Source organism: Microtus pennsylvanicus, chromosome Y, assembly GCF_037038515.1.
Source record: "Microtus pennsylvanicus isolate mMicPen1 chromosome Y, mMicPen1.hap1, whole genome shotgun sequence".
Taxonomy (NCBI): Eukaryota; Metazoa; Chordata; class Mammalia; order Rodentia; family Cricetidae; genus Microtus; species Microtus pennsylvanicus.
This window is the reverse complement of record NC_134602.1, coordinates 1,839,502-1,845,933: the sequence shown is the minus strand read 5'-3', so window position 1 is coordinate 1,845,933 and position 6,432 is coordinate 1,839,502.

Below are 6,432 nucleotides of genomic sequence, written 5' to 3'. Positions count from 1 at the left end.
ATAGAGAGGAGGTACCGCGCCAATGTTTAGAATTTTTGTTGTTGCTAAAGAGAAAAGACCTCCTTCCGCAGGTTAGACATGTCTTATTTTCACACTCTACCACCTAGAATAAAGTAAATACCTTTATGCTGACAAGTGATCTCTCTGTGTTATCCTGTTCTGAGTTGTCTACCTGAGTAGTCATATCAAGTAATTCATCAGCTGTTGTAATACTATGCCATTACAATATTTAAAATAGTTGTCTCTGGAGCACAAAACCCCTTCCCCCAGCTCCTTCTGCAGGGCTGTCCTTCTTATGCAGGACCCAGACCCCCATAACCACCCCCCCAACCCTGCCTTGCTGTATGCTATGACCAGTGCTCAAGAACAGTTTTAAGCTCCTACACTAAGGCTACCCACCCAGAGTGGTGAGTGCCTGTCTAACGGGCAGGCCTCAAGGTCCCCTGTAAATTAGCCCGGGCACCTTTAACTTGTGCTACATGGTCTCCTGTGCTGTCCTGGACCGCACCCTGACTGGCACATTCTTCATTTTGTCCCTGGCTCATTGGGCTACCAGGCGGCCCTCTTTAGGTGCTGAGGAGTTCCATCTGGATGGGTGAGTGTGTGTTATCCAGGGGCGGATTTAACTGGAAGAGAGTACAAACCCCACTCCCCAAGCTCCTTCTGCAGGGCTGTCTTTCTTACACCCCTCCCCCAAGCCTGCGTTTTCTGCAAGGTCCTTTTATGCTCCTAAACCAGAGCCGTGAGCGCCTGCCTACCAGGCAAGCCTAAAGACCCCCAAAAGGGAGCACATGCACCTTCAGCTTGAGCGGCAGGGTGTCCTGTGTTCTACTAGTCCCTGACCTGCCCCCCAAGTTCCCTCTTTTGTCCAAGGGACATTGGAATACCAGGCGTCCATGTTTTGATGCTGAGGAGTTCCATCTGGACTGGCCGGTTGCTGCTTTTACACTGAAGAGATACACCCAGAGAGTCAGTGACAGCAAAGACTGGACCAAGATGCCAGGCCTCTCCTGGTTCCATTTGAAGGCAGAGATGGGAAGGCGCCAATGCGGGAATTCCTCCACCAATCTGAAAGGCAACATAACAACACCAGAATCCAGGGATCCCGAAATAAGAAGAATTGTACACCCTACTCCAGAAGAATTAGAAGAAATCGACTCAAAAGTGAATTATATGAAAATAATAGAAGACCTTAAACAGGAGGTGAAAAACTGCCATAAAAATTAGAGATTACAAACAAAAAGGTAGAGAAAATGAATAAATCGCTCAAAAATACCCAAGAAAACCAAGAGAAACAAGAAAAAGCAATCAAACAGGAAAGGGAAGCTGTTCACGTTTTGAAGAATGAAAGGGAAGTAATGAAGAAAACACAAACAAATGGAAGGATGGAGATGGAAAATCTGGGTAAATGAACAGGAACTACAGAGACAATTACTACCAACAGATTACTAGAGATAGAAGAAAGAATGTCAGACACTGAAGATACCGAAGAGAAAATAAACACACTGATCAAAGAAAACAGCAAAACCAACAAATTCTCCTCAAAAAACATTCAGGAAATCTGGAACACAATAAGAAGACCAAACCTAAGAATAATAGGGATAGAAGAGGAAGAAAAAGTACAGCTCAACCGTTCAGAAAATATATTTAACAAAATTATAGAAGAAAACTTTCCCAACCTGAAGAAAGATATTCCGTTGAAGGTTCAAGAAGCATACAGAACACTGAATAGACTGGACCAAAAAAAAATCTCCTATAATATATAATATAATAATAATAATAATATAATAATCAAAACACAAAACATACAGAATAAAGACAGAATATTAAGAGCTGCAAAGGAAAAAGGTCAAGATACTTAAAAAGTAAACCTTTCAGACTTACATCTAAGTTCTCTATGGAAACCATGTAAAGAAGAAGGTCCTGGAGAGATGTACTGCAGAAGCTAACAAAACATGAATGCAAGCCCAGACTACTATACCCAGCCAAGCTTTCGTTCACTATAAATGGAGAAAACAAAATTTTCCAGGATAAAAAAAAAATTAAAGAATACGTAGCCACAAATACAGCCTTAAGAAAGTAATAGAAGGAAAATCACAAACCAAGGAGTCCAACAATGACCACTATAACTCAAACATCTAGAGACCCTTCACCAGCACAACTCAAAGAAGGGAAACACACAAACTCTACTACTAAAAAGTGACCAGAGTTAACAACCACTGGTCATTAATATCACTTAGTGTCAATGGACTCAACTCAACTATAAAAAGGCACAGGCTAAGAGATTGGATACCAAAACAGGATCCAACATTCTGCTGTTTACAAGAAACACAACTCAACCATAAAGACAGGCACCTACTCAGAGTAAAGGGATGGGAAAAGTTTTATCAAGCAAATGGACCCAAGAAACAAGCAGGTGTGGCCATGCTAATTTCTAACAAAGTTGACTTCAAACTTAAATCAATCAGAAGAGATAGAGAGGGACATTTTATACTCATAACAGGAACAATTCATCAGGATGAAGTCTCCATCTTGAATATCTATGCCACAAATATAAGAGCACCCACGTACATACAAGAAACATTACTAAAACTCAAGGCAGCAAACTGCACACACTAATAGTAGGAGACTTCAACACTCCTCTCTCACCAAAGGACAGGTCAGTCAGACAGAAACCTAACAGAGAAATAAGAGAATTAATGGAGTTAATGAAGCAAATGGACTTAACATACATCTATAGAACATTCCACCCAAATAGGAAAGAATATATATTCTTCTCTGAAGCTCATGGAACCTTCTTGAAAAGTGACCATATACTAGGTAACAAAGCAAACTTCCACTGTTGCAAAAAAAAAAATATTCGTAACCTCCTTTGTCTCATCAGATCACCATGGATTAAAGTCAAAATTCAAAAACAATGTTACCCCCAGAAAGCCTACAAACTCATGGAAACTGAACAGTCAACTACTGAACCACACCTGGATCCAGGAAGAAATAAAGAAAGAAATTAAAGTCTTCCTTGAATTCAATGAAAATAAAGAAACAACCTACTCAAACTTATGGAACACTATGAAAGCAGTCCTGAGAGGAAAGTCATAGCACTAAGTGCCCACTTAAAGAAAACAGAGAAAGCACACATTGGAGACTTAACAGCCCACCTGAAAGCTCTAGAAAAAAAAGAAGCAGACTCATGTAGGAGAAGTAGAAGACTGGGAATGAGCAAACTGAGGGCAGAAATCAACAAAATAGAAACACAGAAAACAATCCAAAGAATTAATGAAACAAAAAGCTGGTTCCTGGAGAAAATCAACAAGATTGATAAACCCCTATCTAAATTAATCAAATGGCAGAGAGAGAATATACAAATTAATAAGATCAGAAATGAAAAGGGGGACATAATCACAGATACAGAGGAAATTCAAAGAATCATTAGATCTTACTACAAAAGCCTGTATGCCACAAAACTGGAAAATGTAAAAGAAGTGGACACGTTTTTAGATAAATACACTATACCAAAGTTAAACCAGGACCAGGTGAACAATCTAAATAGACCTCTTGGTCGCGAAGAATTAGAAGCTGTTATCAAAAACCTACCTACCGAAAAAAGCCCTGCACCAGACGGTTTTAATGCAGAATTCTACCAGAACTTCCAAGAAAACCTAACACCTATACTCCTTAATGTATTTCACAATATAGAAACAGAAGGGTCATTACCAAATTCCTTTTATGAAGCTACAGTCACTCTGACACCAAAACCACACAAAGTCTCAACCAAGAAAGAGAATTACAGGCCAATCTCACTCATGAACATCAACGCAACAATCATCAACAAAATACTGGCAAACCGTGTCCAAGAACACATGAGAAAAATTATCCATTTTGATCAAGTAGGCTTCATCCCAGAGTTTAAGGGCTGGTTCAACATACAAAAATCTATCAATGTAATCCATCATATAAATAAACTGAAAGAACATAACAATATGATCATTTCATTAGATGAAGAAAAACTTTTGACAAAATTCAACATCCCTTTATGATAAAAGTCTTGGAGAGATTAGGGATAAAATGCTCATACCTAAATATAATAAAAGCTCTTTACAGCAAACTGACAGCTAACATCAAACTAAACGGAGAGAAACTCAAAGCCTTCCCACTAAAATCAGGAACACAACAAGGCTGCCAACTATCTCCACACCTCTTCAATACAGTGCTTGAAATTTTAGCAATAGAAATAAGACAACATAAGGATATCAAGGGAATTCGAATTGGAAAGGAAGAAGTTAAACTTTCGTTATTGCAGATGATATGATAGTGTACATAAGCGACCCCAAAAACACCACCAAATAACTCCTACAGCTGAGAAACACCTTTAGTAATGTGGCAGGATATAAGATCAACTCCAAAAAAAATAATCAGTCGCCCTCCTATACACAAAGGATATGGAAAGAGAGAGGGAAATCAGAGAAGCATCACCTTTCACAATAGCCACAAATAGCATAAAATATCTTGGGGTAACTCTAACCAAAGAAGTGAAAGATCTATTTGACAAGAACTTTAAGGCATTGAAGAAAGAAATTGAACAGGATACCAGAAAATGGATGGATCTCCCTTGCTCTTGGAGTGGGAGGATCAACATAGTAAAAATGGCAATTCTAACAAAGGCAATTTGTAGATTCAATGCAATCCACATCAACGTCCCATCAAAATTCTTCACAGATCTTGAGAGGACAATAATCAACTTATATGGAAAAACAAAAAACCTAGGATAGCCAAAATAATCCTATACAATAAAGGATCTTCTGGAGGCATTACCATCCCTGACATCAAACTCTATTAAAGATCTACAGTAATGAAAACAGTGTGGTATTGGCATGAAAACAGAGAAGTTGACCAATGGAATCGTATAGAAGACCCAGATTTTTAAAAACAAACCTATGAAAACCTTATTTTTGATAAAGGAGCTAAAAGTATACAATGGAAGAAAGAAAGCATCTTCAAAAATTGTGCTGGCATAACTGGATGTCAACGTGTAGAAGAATGAAAATAGACCTATATCTACCGTCATGCACAAAACTCAAGTCCTAATGGATCAATACCTCAATATCAGTCCAAACACACTGAATCTGATAGATGATTAACTGGTAAGTGCCCTACAACAGATGGGCACAGGAGATCACTTCCTATGTATAACCCCAACAGCACAGACATTAAGGGTAACATTGAATAAATGGGACCTACTAAAATGAGAAGCTTCTGTAAAGCAAAGGACACTGTCACTAAGACAAAAAGGCAACCTACTGACTGGAAGAAGATCTTCACCAACCCCGCAACAGACAAAGGTCTGATCTCCAAAATATATAGAGAACTCAAGAAACTAGACTTTAAAATGCTAATTAACCCAATCAAAAAATGGGGCACTGAACTGAACAGAGAATTCTCAACAGAAGTTCAAATGGCCAAAAGACACTTAAGCTCATGCTCACCCTCCTTAGCGATCAGGGAAATGCAAATCTAAACAACTTTGAGATATCATCTTAAACCTATTGGAATGGGTAAAATCAAAATCACCAATGATAGCCTTTGCGGGATAGGCTTTGGAGGAAGGGGTACCCTCATCCACTGCTGGTGGGAATGCAATCTTGTGCACCACATTGGAAATCAGTGTTTTGGTTTCTCAGTAAATCGGGATCAACCCACCCGTGGACCCAGCAATGCCACTCTTGTGAATAAACCCAAGAGATGCCCGATCATATGACAAGGGCATTTGTTCAACTTTCTTCATAGCAGCATTATTTGTAATAGCTAGAACCTGGAAACAACCTATATGTCCTTAAATGAAAAAATGGATGAAGAAAGTCTGGAATATATATACACATTACAGTACTACTCAGTGATAAAAACAATGACTTCTCAAATTTTGCATGCAAACTATCCTGAGTGAGGTAACCCAGACCCAAAAAGATGAACATGGGATGTACTCATTCATAATTGGTTTCTAGCCATAAATAAAGATCCGTGAGTCTATAATTTGATATCATAAAGAAGCTAAATAAGAAGGTGAACCCAAAGAAAAACATATAACAATCCTCCTGGTTATGGGAAGTAGACAAGATTGCCAGGCAAAAATTGGGATCTTGGGGGTGGGGTGTGAGGAGGGTAAGGTGAGATGGGGAGAGAAATGTGAGAAGGGGAGGATGGGGGAAACTTGGGGAAACAGGATGATTGGGATAAAGGAAGGTTGCATAGGAGAGGAGGGAGGCACATACTTTAATTATCGGAGCCATCTTAGTGTTGGCAAGAGACTTGGACCTAGAGGGTCTCCCAGGTGCCCAGGACGATGTTTCCAGTTAGTTCCTTGGGCAGCTGAAGATAGGGAACCTGAAATGACCCTATTCTATAGCTATACTGATGAATATCTTGCATATCACCATA